This window comes from Camelus dromedarius, chromosome 15, assembly GCF_036321535.1.
Source record: "Camelus dromedarius isolate mCamDro1 chromosome 15, mCamDro1.pat, whole genome shotgun sequence".
NCBI classification, from domain to species: domain Eukaryota; kingdom Metazoa; phylum Chordata; class Mammalia; order Artiodactyla; family Camelidae; genus Camelus; species Camelus dromedarius.
Window position 1 is genome coordinate 14746844 of NC_087450.1, and position 16186 is coordinate 14763029.

The window sequence follows — 16186 nt, forward strand, 5'->3', positions numbered from 1 at the left end:
TTTTTGAATCATGGCGATTTAAATTTGTCTTTCCTTACCCTCACATTAATCCCTAGGTAGAATTCACTGCTGTAGTGTTTCAGACCGACGCTAGGGGTGTGTCTCCCGCCTCTGTCACCGTAGCCAAGAAATCAACGACGCCCTTTTAGCCTGTTACCTTACCGCTTCTCTCGCTCCGGGTAGCCGGTGTAGTTTCCTCTTGTGATCAAGAATTGTGTGCACGGTAGAAAAAGTTTGCAGTGCTTTTTCGTATGTATCAGGTATCCGAACATGTGATTCGGTGGCTCGGCTTTTTCTAAAAGGCTTTAAACAGTTGTCCGAAGATTTTTCGACAGATGGCTTGGCGTTGAGTAATTTCTTGCACCTTTTAATTGTGTCATATTTCACCTTCTATGTAGAATTTAAGTATTTCACAACAGCGCGGTGGGTGAGGGAAGAGAGAAATTCTGTTGATTGCAACCTGAGATCAGTTTGGTGCGGTTGTGAGGGAAGAAAGTGAAATTAGTCAAGTCAGCTTGTATTTAAGATACAGGACAAATGATTAAGTGCACTTATTAGTGTACTTAAAATCCAGATTAGGAGCAGACTTAATAAATGAATACTGATTTTGATATGTAGAGGGGTTTTTTCCCTGTCAACTTGGGAGGCACCCCAGAGACAATTTTGGCCTTCAGAGTCAAAACTTAAGCTTTTCCATGCTATTACAGAAAACAGGTTAGATCAGAGCCACTCATAGTACGGTCTCTCTCTTTTTGAACATAATCTTTTAGAGTTATGAATTACACTATTAGGGCTTTAATAAAACTTCTTATACGTGTATCTTACCGGAAGGTCAGGATCTTGAAGATCTGTGTCCATTGCAGTGAATGGTTTTAACTGTGTTTATAAGTGATACATTTTGAGGAACAGTGGTCTAGCCTTGTTTATGTAGTATATAGGAGAATGATCTGGTTTCCAAATAGATTTTTTCCCCCTGTGGTTCATCCTCCCAGCTCCCTGCTCCCACCTTTTTTTTTGAACAATAGGCTGCTTTGGGAAATCCTCTTCTAGCTCCTAAATTTACCTTCCCAGTACTCAAATGTTTATTTATCTTTGAAAAATATTCTCGAATTACCATATGATTTTGTTTTCTTCCAGGTCATTATTTCCCCCTTCTTTTCAGTTTCCTTTTTAGTATTTATTTTCTAATTCACTCTTGGCTCTTTTTTGCTACCGTCCCCTCAGTACCATTTCAGGTCATAATTTGTGACAGTAGCTTCTCAACTTTAAGGACTATTTTGGTCTGCTGAATATAGCACTGGTTGGAAAATATCAAGACCATACCTATGGCTCAACTGTGCCATATGGAATACTGATTAACTCAAATAAATTGGACTTTGGAGTGATCTGGTTTCACTTTTGTTAATTGAGCATATGGTTCTGAAAACTTTCACTCCCTTTGGAAAATCTTTATAACTCTTACTAGGTATCATGAAAATACTTAAATTTTTATCAACAGATTTTAATTTATGAATATCAGTAATTAATTCAAGTAAGGGGAAAGTAAAAAGGCTTATAAGAATGAATTAAACCTATCAAGAATCTTTTTTGACAGGTATTAATTTTAGTTGCTACCTTAAAAGCATTCTTTTTTTTTTTACCCTCCGAGAGTTATGTCATTCCCTCCCTTCATCTCTATTTGAGTTTTAAACTGTTGAAGCAAGTGAGCTGAACATTATAGATATGTATGTAAAAATTGAGTACTGAGCTCCTAAGAATTTTCCTTGAACCATTAATAGTCTGCTGTCTATGGTTAAACGAAGAAATAGACGTTTATTTGTTGAAATACCTAGAGAAGAATTGTCACATACCTAGTTAGGTGCGTATAGTTTTAGATAGGTACTTCAGTGTTACTGACATGCAGAGGTAGAAAAAGAAAATAATAATGAAGTAAAATGTTTGGTTAGATCGGTCTTTGAGTAATTCCTGAAAGAGTGAATTTTGCAAAGGCATTTTTAGAAACTTTGAGTAATTCCTGAAAGAGTGAATTTTGTAAAGGCATTTTTAGAAACGTAGTTCTCTTTTCATGTATCAGATACAGTTTTTGCTGTTCTTGGTATAATTTAGAACTATGATCAGGTGATTTTCTATTTTTCTTGAAATAGGTAATACAGATTTTGTTCTGGATGCATATACATATATTGTGCATAAATAATTAGTTATTCTTTTAAATTTTATTTTTTTAGGGCAACCTTAGATTTCAGAAATGACCTTTTCATGTTTTTGTGTTTTTAAGTTTTTTATTAAAATTATCTCCACGCCCATAAATAGAACCCAAAACACATTGCTGTCTACAATAACTGCATTTGGAGCTGTACACAGCATATTTTAGTTTAGATTCTGTGACCAAGAAAGGCTACTAAAAAAAGGGGGGGCAAGAAACCTCTCTTATGGCCAACAGAATTAAAATTCACATCAGCCATGAGGTGAAAATTTCTCCACTTATTATGTCCCGTAGTGGATGAGAAAATTAAAAAGGTTCAGAGCACAAGGTAAAGAAGCTGACTAAGGGTCAGTCAGCAGTGAGGGAGGGGCAGACAAGTGTGGGAGGATCAGGCATGTGTCGAAGGTAGAAAGGCAGCAGAAGTGCGCGGCAGTGAGACGTCGGCCTGGGCCAGGAGGACCGGGCAAGTCAGACAGACTGTGGGCCCAGAGGCTGGGCCAGCAGCGGGTCCGTTCCCATCAGCAAATACTTGCAGATTCCCTCCGCTCTTCACTGGTGACTGTGCTCGGTCATGGAGCATACTGCGATGATTAAGGCAGGTCTCCTACCTTCATTTAAGGAGAGACCTAAGACCAATGCCAATAGGTGTGAAATAAGTTAGCATGAGTTACCATATGAATGATAATCACAAAGCCGGTTAGAAATTGAGGAAAGAGCAAGATCAGCTTCATTTGGGATTAGGGAACGTTTTAAGAAGGAGGTGACAATTGAGCTGGGTCTAAAAAGATCATTAGGATTGCCAGAGGCAGAGTTGGAAGCAGCTAGGAAAAGGTTCTTTAAATCCCAGAGCTAGGAAGAGAAGATACCTTTGGCGCACTGACACTTAAAGTGTGGTTCCTGGACTGGCAGCATCAGCATCATCTGGGAACTTGCTAAGTCCCACCCTGGACCAGCTAAATCTGAAACTCTAGGAATGCAGCCAAACGGTCTAGATTTGTATGTCTTCCAGGCAGTTCTGTTACATGCTGAATTTTAAGAACCATTGTTTAGAGAATAGCATGAAATGTATCTATTTAAATTTTAGTTGAGCATCTGTTGATATACCAGACACTGACTATACAAACAGAAGACATAATTGTAGTTTCCAAGGAGTTTAATCAAGTAGGCAAACAAGACAGTTATTAAGCAGTGTGGTATGTGCTGTTAACAAACTAAACATGGGGTTCTGTAAGAGCACATGGCAGGGAAGAGACTTAATCCAAACTGGGGATGGAAAAGAGAGGGGAATGTCATTCAGAGAAAGCTTCCTGAAAGAGCTGGTGCCTGAGCTGAGTCTTAAAAGGGTGAGTATTAGCCAGCAGGAAAGGCGGTCTGGGTGGAAAGCTTTCTGTTTAAAGCCACTGAGGCACGGATACAGAGCATGGCTGGAGGGTAGGGGATTAGGGCAGAATGGAGAGAGAAGGTGGTCAGGCAGAATGAGGCAAGATTGTAGAAGGGTTTGCATAGCATATGAAGGAATTAACATTTTTGGCCCTAAAGCCTGTGGGAAGGTACTGTTTTTAAACCAGAGAATGGCATTGTCTCATTTACCTTTTGAGAGAAATCAATCTGATGGCCGTGTGGATAAAATAGGATAGATGGATCTAGACAAGGGGACCAGTTAAATTATTACAATAATGTGAGAAATAAGGACCTTAAAGAATGTAGTAACAGTGTGGATGGAGAGGAAGGGCCAGGTATGAGGCATGTTTAGGAGGCAGAGGATAGGACTTGGTGACTTGGGTTATGGGGAAGGGTTGAGTCCTGCTGTGGCTTCTGGCATGGGTGACTGGGTAGGTAATAGTGTCATCCATTGAGCGAATATTTATTGAGCACCTGTGTACTTGGGTAAGGTCTTATTCTGGGGATGCATGGGAAATGCTGTCCCGGTCTCAAGAAACTTCCAGTTTGCTGGGGAGACTTGTTTCATCTCTAGTGTTTCCTTATCATTTGGCAATTCATGCTTGGAATGCTGTGTTGCAAGAGTCTAAGTTCAGTAGGATCGAGTGCTGTGAAATATTAACAATGCCTGCTGCATAGACATCGTGGCCTCGGTGAGAGCAGCGGGAACCTGATAGCCTGGAAGTAGGAGGAGGCAGCATAAGCTTAAGCAGTGATTCTCACGATGTGGATCCTGAACTAGCAGCACAAGGATCATCCGGGACCTTGTTAGGTGTACATTCTCTGATTGGGAGATGCCGGAGGAGAGGATTTGGAGGAGTGATGATTTCTGTTTCGGTCATGGTGAATTGAAAAGTAGTCATGGGCCATCTAGGTGGATATGGCCGACAGGTAATTGAAGAAATCTGGGCTTAGATTAAAGATTTGAGCGTTGTGTGTATATGTTTTAGGTAGTAGTTGAAGCCATGAAACTGGATGAAATTCTGTAGAGAAAGAATATAAAATAAAAAGAGGACAAGCCCAAAATAACACTGCATTAAGGGGCAGGTGGAAGATGAGGAACCTGTGAATGTTGTCTGAGAATAAATAGCCAGAGAGACAGTTGGAAAATTAGCAGAGTGATATCCTATTTGAAGGAATCAGCAGTGTCTAGATTTTGCAGAGCTCAGGAAAGAGAAGAAGATCAAAGTGTCTTTGGAGAGATCAGGAGAGTTTGGGGACTTCGGCAATAGTACAGAAAATCACCATTTTGTACTGGTAGCAAGGAAAGCCCGGATGCTGTGAGTTGAGGAATAAATGGATGGCCGGAGATTGAGTGTAGACTGTTCCCGTAAGCTTTGACTGGAGGGAGAGACGGTGCAAGTTAGAATACATTTAGGTTTGAGGAAGAATTTATTTTGGGAGTTAAGGGTACAAGCCAGGAAAGCAGGAGCAGTTGTAGATTCAAAGGGAATGGATGGAATTGTTACTAGTTTGAGAGCCCTGGGGAGGTAGGAGGATGGAGGGAGGGAGGGAGGGAGGAAGGTATGAGTCTCCTTAGACAAGAAGAGAGGTTTTTCTCACCCATTAACATGGAAGAGAAGGAGACAAAAGTGAAAACTGTTATTGAGTCCATAATCTTCAAGACAGTAACTTCAGTTTAAGTCCTAGGTAATGCAAATAAGATTGCAAAGGAATGTCAACTCTGCAGAACCTTTGTCTTTGTCTTTTCATTGTTATATTCCGCATACTTGATACATGATAGATGTTAAGCAGTGTTTGAAGAAGGAATGTGGAGGAGTAAGTGAAATAAAGGAGTAAGTGCTGGGGAGACGGTGGAGGCAACGAGTGCCAGTTCACTTTTTGAGACATTTATGGAAATAAGGACAAAGGAAGTTAATTCAAGTGGTTAACAGTTGGGGTTTTTAGAACAGGAGATACTCATTAGAGGAGAAGCCAGGAGAGGGAGCTGGGAGAAAGAGGATGATGAACAGAGTGAGCCCTCGAGGTGATAAAGGGAAAGCAGGGGCAGCAAAAAAGAGGGAAAAGTCCGGGTGAGGAGAGTAGGCTGTGGATGTTTTAATAATGAAGTTCAAACTAGGTGGCTAAAATCATCTCAGTAAGAGAGATCTGGAGATAGTCTGAGGCAAGATCATCCGCTGAAGTTGAGGCTGAGGCTGAGGCAGATGGGGTGAGGTTGAGGGTGAAGAGTTATGGAAAAGATTATAGTATCGATTTTGGAAGAGTTGACAGCAGGGTAGTAAGTAAATATTATTAAATAGTGGGTGGATCAGGAGATGACGACAGTGGGTCAGTGACCCAGGAAATTAATCTAGGAAAATAGGAGTTTTAATAAGAAAAGAGCTTAATATTTTGTCAGTCTTGGCGTTGGTAACTTCTGATCAAATTGCACAGGTCTAAAAGGAACTATTTTCTGAGTTTGAGTTTTATTATAAGGAAGACACGTAGTCATATAGGAACATTCTTAAAACTTTTTAAAAGTTCTAAACACACTATTAAATACAGTTACTTAAAAAAATAAAACCATAATGAAAGGTATAAAATGGAAAATAAGACTTTCCTGGCCACCCTTTCTCCTTGTTGATCACTGTTAAGTTTCTTGTATACTCTTCCAAGGAGGTGTTTTTTTTTTTTTTTTTTTTTTTTTTGTATGTGTGGGTTTTTTTTCAACCTATGCCAGTGTGTAGATTTATTTATCTTTTATAATTCAGTTTTTATTAAGATTACAAAGGTCGGACTTAAAGAGATTTTAATGATGTCATGCTCTAGGTTACTTATTCCAGTCAGTTTTATTCCAAGACTTTTAACCATATTTTAGACGTGAGCATTGAGTCAAAAACAAATCAGCATAATTTTTTAATCAGGTAGCAATTTCATGATGATTGATGTTGGTACTTCAGCAAGGGTCTGAACTATGACAGTATTATGAAATTACTCTTACGGAAAATAATGTATTACTAGAACATGTTTCTTACGTATTTTTGCCACTTAGCACCTTACTAAGTATTAACAAATGGGTGACAGTTTCTTAAAAAGAAAACAACTTCGGAATGTAGTAGGTAAGGCATCTTAATTTATCTCAAGCTTGCCAGGTTAAAATTTCTTCCTGACTTTTTACTCTTCCAAATAAACCTTTTCTTCAGCAGTCCAGATCCACTCTCTCCCTCTGAATTTGCTCCGGGGACATCCCCAACACCCTTTTGTGGTCGTGAATTGACAGTAATTCTAGCTAGTCTATAGATGTGGTGCAGGGATAAAATTTTGAAATGAAACGTGACTAGTCAACATGTCTGGGTTTGTCTTTGGTCTTTATAGTCTTGGTCTATAAAAATATTTCAAACATTTGAAGATTTCTGTAGGAAATTCTTTAAAATTTAGTACCGGTAATTCAACAAGTCGTGGTTCTTACAGGTTACCTCCTCTGAGTTTTGTTCTGTCAGGTGAAGTCCTTTCTTGGAAGTACCATCGGGAGGGCCACGCCGTAGCCCTGTTGCTGCCCCAGCGAACATTTCTGTAAATGAGATGTCACTTTGACTCGTCGTTTGGGAGAATTATTAAATTCATCTGTGCTCTAGCAAGGTCTCTTGACTTCTGTAAACAATGCAGAGAATTCATTTTTATTTGTATGTCAGAATTAGGTATGCAGTTTAAAACCAAGGGACAAGAGAGTGAAGCATAGCAACTCACAAAGAGAATCAGACCTTTACCATTGGCATTATTGGAACTATTTATTGGCACTGTATTTATTTGTCCTTAATCTGTCTAGTTTCAGGGATGGTTTTCTTTCATATCCTCCTGAGTGTGATGCCACAGTCTCCTATTATAGGCATGCAATTAGCTGGAATCCTCTAGTATCATCTGCTTGTAAGGCAGTCTTTACTAAAAATTAGAATGTCAGGAAAAATATGTGCTAATAGGTAATAATGCAGTCTGTGATTTTATGTGTGCTTATGTTGTATCTATTTTCCTGACAAGTAGAATTTCATGAATTATAAACTAACTCAGAATTATCTTTTTCAGATAGTGAATTTATGAATGTATAGGCTTACTTCAGCTCTGCCTTCCTGCCTAGCTGTCACTTTTTTTTTTTAACCATCATACTTGTGACTCATCTGTGTTTGCTCATTTTCTTGTTTTCCAGCTTACGACAGTCTAGATCTGTGATGTCCAGTTCAGTAGCTGCTGGCAACATGTGGCTATTTAAAGTATAATTTGAATGAATCAAAATGAAATAAAATTGTGAATGCAGTTCTTCAGTCACAGTGCCTGCAGGTGCTCAGTAGCTGCTTGTGGCTGGTGGTTCCTGCATTAGTGCGGATACGGAGCGTTCCCATCGTTGCGTAAATGTCTGTTAGGTCGCGCTGGTCCAGAATGATTATGCATCACATGTCACTGCACCTTACCTTCTTGTGTTGGTAGTAATCTTCTAATGATCAGCCTGAGATTGGGAGTTGGCAAGATCTGACTTTAGATTCTGGTTCTGCCATTTACTAGCTATGTGACTTTGAACAAATACTGTAAACTCTCTAGACCTCATTTAGCAGATGTGCAAAATGGGAATCCCAGCACCTCAGATTGTGGTGACAGTAGAGAGTGTCTGGCAATCCAGCAAATACTCATGAAATGTATTTGGTTCTTCATTCTTCTTACTTGACTTCTTTGTAATGTTGGACTTTGTTGGGAACTCTTCAAATTCTCTCCTTTTGTCTTTTGTAACGTTTCTGCTAGATGCTCCTCTGTCTCTCTGAGCATTTTTAATCTTTGTTCTTAGCCCCTCATCTGGCTTTGGCCCACGGTCCTCTTAAATATGATTGTATCTTTTTCCTATTTAAAATCCTATTGTAGAGACTAAAATCCTTACCATAGCCCATAGATTTCATTGGCTCTGCTTATTGTTTACTTCAGCTTCTTTCACGATGTTCTGCTTTCTCTCTATATTGTCGCCCCTTCAACCTTGTTACATTTTATGCAGCATTTTATGCTTTGTTTATTCTTCCATCTGTTTATTCTACCATGAGAACCTTTTGCACAGGCTGTGTTTGGAAAGCCTCAGAAGTCCCTCAAGCAAGTAACTGGGTCTCCCACCCCTGGGCCAGGTCAGACCATGTGCTTATGTTACACTCTTCTAGGACCTTTTATGTCTTTGTGGCACGTGATTCATTCATTCTATAGGTGTTTGGTGGTTTTCTGTCTGCCCGTGATACAATGTGGGTTTTATGAGAGTGGGCGTCGTGGCTGCTCGTTCCTCGCTGCCAGCATAGGCTCCTCCAGATGATCAGATTCAGTAAATACTTGTTGAATGAGTGAATCGAGTGAATGTATGAATTCTTTGTTAATTCTCAAAGTTCCATCATCTCCTGTGTACCAGTGATTCATATTTTCAGCCCACTTCTTTCTCCTCTTCCCGAGTCCGCAGATCTGACTGCTTATTGAATATTTATCTGAATAAGGATGTCTGTAAGATACCTCAAAGTCGGCATAATTAAAACCATGTTCATTATATCATCCTCATATTCATGCTTCGCTATTACCTAATTTTTCTTAATGGAAACAGTATTTGTCCATTCACTCCCATCTGAAAGCCTGGCCTACCTTTTACCCCCCTTCACTGCTGCTGAAGTCTTAAGCAGTCCCCGTTCACAGAGGATAACACAGGAACGCCGCCTGACCTGGTTTGGGGATGGGAGGCTCACTCACTCACTCGAGGGACTTCTGAGGCTTTCCTGTCTGGCTCACATACTATCCATAAAGAGGAAAATGTGTTTATGACGTTTCTAGCATATTAATGCTCCTTGCCATTGAAAAGTGGCAGCTGAATCAAAAACACACTAACGTAGCTGAAAGCAGTCAGCTCCTGAAGCATGCAGTCCTGTGTGCTCTCCATACACCACACTCTTCCTCTTGGCTCATTTCGGCCATTTATCTGTGTTGGAAGAATTTATTGCACATTTCCCCCCAGATGTTTGTGCATTTTTTCTTTGTTTTTGTATCTTACCTTCAAATACCCTTTACATTTTTTTCTATTACAGTTAACTCTTGAACAGTATGGATCTATGAACTATGTGGATCTACTTACTTACATACTGATTTTTTTTCAGTAAATACATGTACTATACGAGCTGGGGTTGGTTGAATCAGTGGGTGTGGAACTGTGGATATGGAGGGCTGACTGTGTGGCGGGTCTTGGAACCAATCCGCATGGATACCCAGGGTTAACTGTACTTTGACCTGTGCCTTTAGAAAGTGCCATGCTTGTTAGTTACTTAGCACACCTTTAACTGCGTTAATATGCTTATTAGGAGTTTCACTGGTTTTGTTAGTACGCTGGTTTGAGTTGCACAGGTGTTAGGTATCTTTGTTACTGAGTCTGAGCTCCACTAAGACTGTCACTGAATCCAGTCTCCTACTGCTTGCTGGGTGCACGACAGACCAGTAAATCAAGAGATGAGGTGTTGGGACAAGGGACGGTGCCTTTATTTGGAAAGTCAGCAGACCTAGAAGATGGTAGACTAGTGTCCCAAAGAACCATCTTACCCGAGTTGGAATTCAGGCTTTTAAAGTAAAAGAGGAGGGCGTGTGGCTGGTTGATTTGTTCTTCCCCATTACATCTTGATTCCAGCTATTTTCCTCAAGCCGTGGTATTTTTAATGTGTAGTTTTTGTTTGTTTGTTTTTGTTGTTTGTTTTAATGTGTAGTTTTAAGAACATGAAGTTTTTCAGGAACATAAGTACCATGTTGTAGTAAATGTGTCCTGTCGTTTAGATCCCCAGCTGTCTCTTGAATCAGCTTCTTCTTTATCCCCATTCCCACTGACATCATTGCAGTTCCATTTATTTCTCACCTGGACTATTTCTATAGCCTGCTTAATGCTTTGCTCTTTTGGCTCCAGGTTCTTCCTCATTCTGTCTTCCATACTGCCACCAGAGTTTGTCTTTGAAAAGGAAATCTAGTGTCACTACCTTACTTAAAAGTCAATGCCGTATCTTCTATAATTAAAAATTTAAACTCCTTTTGCATGACACGCATGTTTTGATCATCATTTCTAGCCAGGCTTATGCTATAACCAACTCAAACTACTTGGTTTTCCAGCGCCGCATCATTTTTCAGTTATTGGTGCCTTTGTAGGTATTTTTTCTTCCATCTGCAGTGTCCTTCCCCTTTCTCTGTCTGGCAAACATCAAGATCCTGTTCCAGTGGCATTTCCCACCTTTTACCCCCCCCCACCAGAAATTAATGGCCATTTGTAAGTAGCTTTCATTATACTACATCCCCTATTCCCTTGTGTTTAGTTGCCTCCCCTCCTAGGCTGTGGGCTCCTCTAGGGCAGGGTGTGCGTTTTTATTCGTGTCTGTAAAGCCAGCTCCTTGTGTAGTGTCTGTCATAGAATGTAAATGTAAATGCTGGATGGGTAGGTGGGCAGTTGTCCTTCTGGCTTGGGAAACCATCAGAGGGACAACTGAACTAAGTTGTGTGTCATCTAGGGCTAGAGAGGTCTTTGAAAGTCCTGTGAATAGAAAGCACAAGTGTGTTAGGCACAAGGGGAAAGTTACCAAAAAGGAAGCTGCTATTGATTCTGAAAGCTGTAGGACTTCTTTTACGCTTCAGGATTCTTTTTACATGTCTCAGTAAAGTGTCAGTTATACGTGAGAGTGTTACTTTCATTTGCTAAATGGTAAGTAAACTTTTTCATAAGTAAGTAAAATTTGATTTATAAATAATGCTTAGTTTTGTTTACTTAAGCTGATTTATCTTAACAGCTGGTAAGGGGGGACTGTGACTCTAAATCTTTGATTTCTTAATTTAGCAAACATTTATGTTCACCTACTACATACATCGAACATAGTGTTAGGTGCAGAGATGAAAGGAAAAAAGACATAACTCTAAAGACTTCACGACATAGATTGAGTCAGGCACATGGAGGGAAGATTTTATATACAGTATGATGAGTGCTTCAGTGGGGCTTCTGCAAGGTGCTAGACTTCTCTGGCCACTCTGCTTGCCAACTTTGAACTTACTAACATACAGCAGCTATGTGGACATTTTATTATTCATTTTGGTCACATTACTCCTCTAATAGAGAGTATAATATCAAGTAATTAAGTGCTGGAAACTAATGTAATCATTTGTTGTTGAATATGTTACTTTTAATGACTTTTATTTGATACTGTGAAATACACTGTGATGTGGTGGAACCAACATGGGATGTAGAATTGGAAGACCTCTTTTGGAGATTTGTGTGTGTATATATCGTAAAAGGGCCACAGGACTGCCTGAGTTAGCATTCTGGTGGTTACTGGGTAAGGTGGTTATCTAAGATGCCTGATAAAGTGCAAAATACTGTTTAAATTTTTAAAAACCAAACTACGGAAAACTAGTATGTAGCATTCTAGGTAGACCTAGGTTTCATAATCACTTCATTATAATTTCTGTATAGCTCTGTTCAGTAGTGTACTTGTTGACAAAGTAGAAAATGTATCAGAATGTTTTGGATCGCAAGTGACAAAATGCCCTCCCAACTAAAAGTGGCTTAAATAATGAAGAATGTATTTTCACAAAACAAGAAGCCCAGAGCCAGAGGGTTAGAGGGCCGTTCGGCAGTTCATCACTTTCATGAGAGATGTGGGTCTGGTTTGCTGTAAAGCTGTCTGTGTCAGGAGAGGGCTGTGACAATTTCAGACTCCACCATCTGGCTGAAGAAGAGCAGGGAACACTTCCTCGAGTGTCTGTACTAGAGAGGAAAAGCTTTCCTGCAAGACTCATAAGAGGATTTTTTTCTTAGGTCTTGTATCCACCATGTTTCTCACATATTGGAAAAAGACCAAGTTCCTTATTCTGGCAGTTAAGGTCTTAGAAACTGGCTAGCTTACTTTACATCACCCGAGGCTGGGCCTTATAGCAGTAGAAACCACCTCATCAGTATTTTATTTGGTACTCTGAACAAGAGTCACAGATTTTTGATGGAAATGTTGGCAGTGGAAATTATATTTAGCTTCTGATGTTATACTGTACCTCTTCCCTCACCAATTCGTAGCCATTTCCTGGTGTTGTCAGCCTCTTAACACAAATATTTTCTGTACCTAGCTTACCATAACCAAAATTCTGCTTGCTTCCAAAGGATATCATCCGCCTTGCAGCCCTTTGAAGGGAAGGAAAGCTGTTCAAGTTAGTGTGAATGGGAGGTGTTGGCATTGTGTTGGACCAGGAGTTGGAAACCTTGTCTGTAAAGGGCCAGAGGGTAAATACTTTAGCCTCTGTGCTCCTTACAGTCTTTACTCAGCTCTGCCATTGTGACTTGAAGCAGCTATGGACAATATATAAATAAATGAGTATGGCTCTGTTCCAGTAAAACTTAATTTATAAATGCAGGTGGTGAATTCTTTCTAAAAGCACAAATGACAAAAGAAAAAGAATACAGTGAACATCATCAAAATTAACTTTATGCTTCAAAGGACACCAAGAAAATGAAAAGACAACCATAGAATAGTAGAAAATTTTTGCAAATCATAGATATGATAAGATACTTCTACCCAGAATACATAACAGATTTTTACAATGAACAATAAAAAGACAATCCAGCTTAAACAAAAATGGACAAAGGATCTGGATAGACATTTCTCCAGAGGAGATAAACCAATGCCCAGTAAGCACATTAAAAGGTGCCCAACATTGCTAGTCATTAGGGAAATGAAAATCAAACTACAGGAACCATTTCACACCCTCTAGCATGGCTATAATCGAAAGACCAGATAAGTATTGTTGAGGGTGTAGAGAAATTGGAATGCTCTTGACAATGTTGATGGAAATGTAAGTGTTGTAGCTGCTTTAGAAAACAGTTCCTCAAAATGTTAAACAGTGAGTTGCTATAAGACCTAGTAATTCCATTCCTAAGTATATACTCACAAGAAGTAAAACAAAAAATGTAGATATAGATGTTCATAACAGCATTATTCATAATAGCCAAAAGAATGGAAATAGTCCAAATGTGCATTAACTGATGAATGGGTAAATGAAATGTGGTATATCAATACAACGAAACATTTTTTGGCAGTAAAAAGAAGTGAAGGATTGATTCTTGCTTCAAAGTGTAGGAGCCTTGAAAATATTCTGCCAAGTAAAAGAAGCCAGTGCAAAGGAACTGTATGATTCTATTAATATGTAATGTTCAGAATAGGCAACCATGCAAAGTAGATTAGTGATTGCCTAGGGCTGGGGTGAAACAGGGAGATGGTAGTGACTGCCAGTGGATATGGGCTTTCTTTTGAGGGTGGTGAAAATGCTCTAAATTTAGGGGGGAAGGTAGAGCTCAGTAGTAGAGTGTGTGCTTAGCATGCAGGAGGTCCTGGGGTTCAATCCCCAGTACCTCCACTACAAATAAATAAATAAACCTAATCCCCCCCAATAAATAAGTTAAATAAGGGAAAAAAAGATAAATCTTAAAAAAAAAAAAAGAGAGAAAATGCTCTAAAGTTAATTGTGGTAATGGCTGCATAGCTCTGTGAATGTACTGAACACCTTGAGTTGTACATTTTAGATAGATAAATTGTATGGTATATGAGTTTTATCTTAGTAAAGGTATTATTTTAAAAATGCTTACAAAGCTATAGTAATCAAAACAGTATGGTATTGGCATAAAAACGGACACATAGATAAATGGAACAGAATAGCCCAGAAATAAATTCATGCATATATGGTCAACTAATTTATGATAAAGGAACCAAGTATGTAAAATGGAGAAAGTACAGTCTCTTTAATAAATGGTGTTGGGAAACCTGCACTGTTGTCTTACACCATACACAGAAGCTGACACAAAATGTATTGAAGACTTGAACATAAGGCCTGAAGTCATAAAATTCCTAGAAGAAAATATAGATGGTAAGCTCCTTGATATCAGTCTTGGTGGTGATGTTTTGAATGTGACACTGGAAAGAAAGGCAACAAAAGCAAAAATAAACAAGCGAGACTACATCAAACTAAAAAGCTTCTGCACAGTAAAGAAAACTCATCAACAAAATGAAAAAGAAACCTACCAAATGGGAGAAAATATTTGCAAATCATGTATCTGTTAAGGAGTTAACATCAAAAATAAAGAACTCATACAACTCAGTAGCAAAAAAAAAAAAAGTCTGAATTAAAAATGGGCAGAGAATCTGAATCAACAGTTTTCCAAAGAAGATACACTGATGGCCAACAGGCACATGAACAGATGCTCAGCATCTCTAATCGTCAGGGAGGTGCAAGTCAAAACCACAGTGAGACATTACCTTACCCTGGTTAGAGTGGCTGTTATCAAAAAGACGAGATAACAAGTGTTGACAAAGATTTGGAGGAAGGGGAACCCTTGAGCAGGTAGGAATGTAAATTGGTGCAGCCTCTTTGGAAAACAATATGGAGGTTCCTCAAAAAACTAAAAGTAGAACTATCATATGATCCAGCTATTCCACTTTCTGACTGTTTATTCAAAGGAAGTGAAAAATAAACTAACTCAAAAAGATATATACAGCCCCATTCATTACAGCATTATTTACTGTAGTCAAGACATGGGAGCAACCTAAGTAGCCATCGATGGATGGGTGGATGGATGGGTAAAGAAATTGTGTTTATATGTATATTATATATAAACATACACACATATGCAATAGAATATTAGCCATAAAAAAGAAGGAAATCTTGCCATTTGCAACAACCTGGATAAACCTTGAGGGTATTTTGCTAAGTGAAATAAGTCAGAGAAAAACAAGTACTGTATGATCTCACTTACATGTGGAATCTTAAAAACAGAAACAAAGCCCCAAAACCAAACATACAGATAACACGTAACATTTGGTGTTTGCCGGAGGCAAGGAGTGGTGGGTGGGGAAAATGGGTAAATGTGTCAAAAGGTGTAAACTTCCAGTTATAAAATGTCATAGGGATGTAACGTACAGCATGGTAACTCTAGTTAATAATACAAGTTGCATGTTTGAAAGTTGGTGGGAGGGTAGATTTTAAAGGTTCTCACCACAAGAAAAGAAGTTTTGTAACACTGTATGGTGTTGAGTGCTAACTAGACTTACTGTGGTGATTGTTTTGCAATATATACAAATATTGAATCATTATATTATACACCTGAAACTAATACAATATTTTATGTCAATTGTATCTCAATTTAAAAAAATAGCCAAGAGGTGGTAGGCTTGATTTGTCCTGGGGTTATAGTTTCCTGATCCCTAATAAATTGTTACTACTTACTTCCTCTGCAAAATCATTTTTCTTCTGTTTGACTGAACTCTGCTTTATTTCTTCTCATTATTACCTGACATCGTTCTGGATACTCCAGTTTTTCATGTAGAATTTAAGTACCTCTGTTGTATTTTCCCTCTAGGTTCCACTGTCACTTTGTCTTTATGTACACCCTTGCTCTGCTTTTCCTTAACCCTCTCCAGTTACCATCCTGTGTATTTCCCTCTACTAAAACTGTGTTCTGTGGCCGTGGTCAAGGTGGTCTCTTACCACAATCCATAAGTCTTCCACTGCTAGGACTTTATTTCCTCTGCTCTGAGATAA

The 16186-nt window shown here is 39.0% G+C and overlaps 1 protein-coding gene across 1 annotated transcript in view; it reads left to right on the forward strand.

The window, feature by feature from the left end:
- The window catches only part of PPP3R1 (protein phosphatase 3 regulatory subunit B, alpha), a 53568-nt gene that overhangs the window by 1219 nt on the left and 36163 nt on the right, over positions 1-16186 (forward strand). The gene's annotated exons all lie outside the window — the stretch shown is intronic.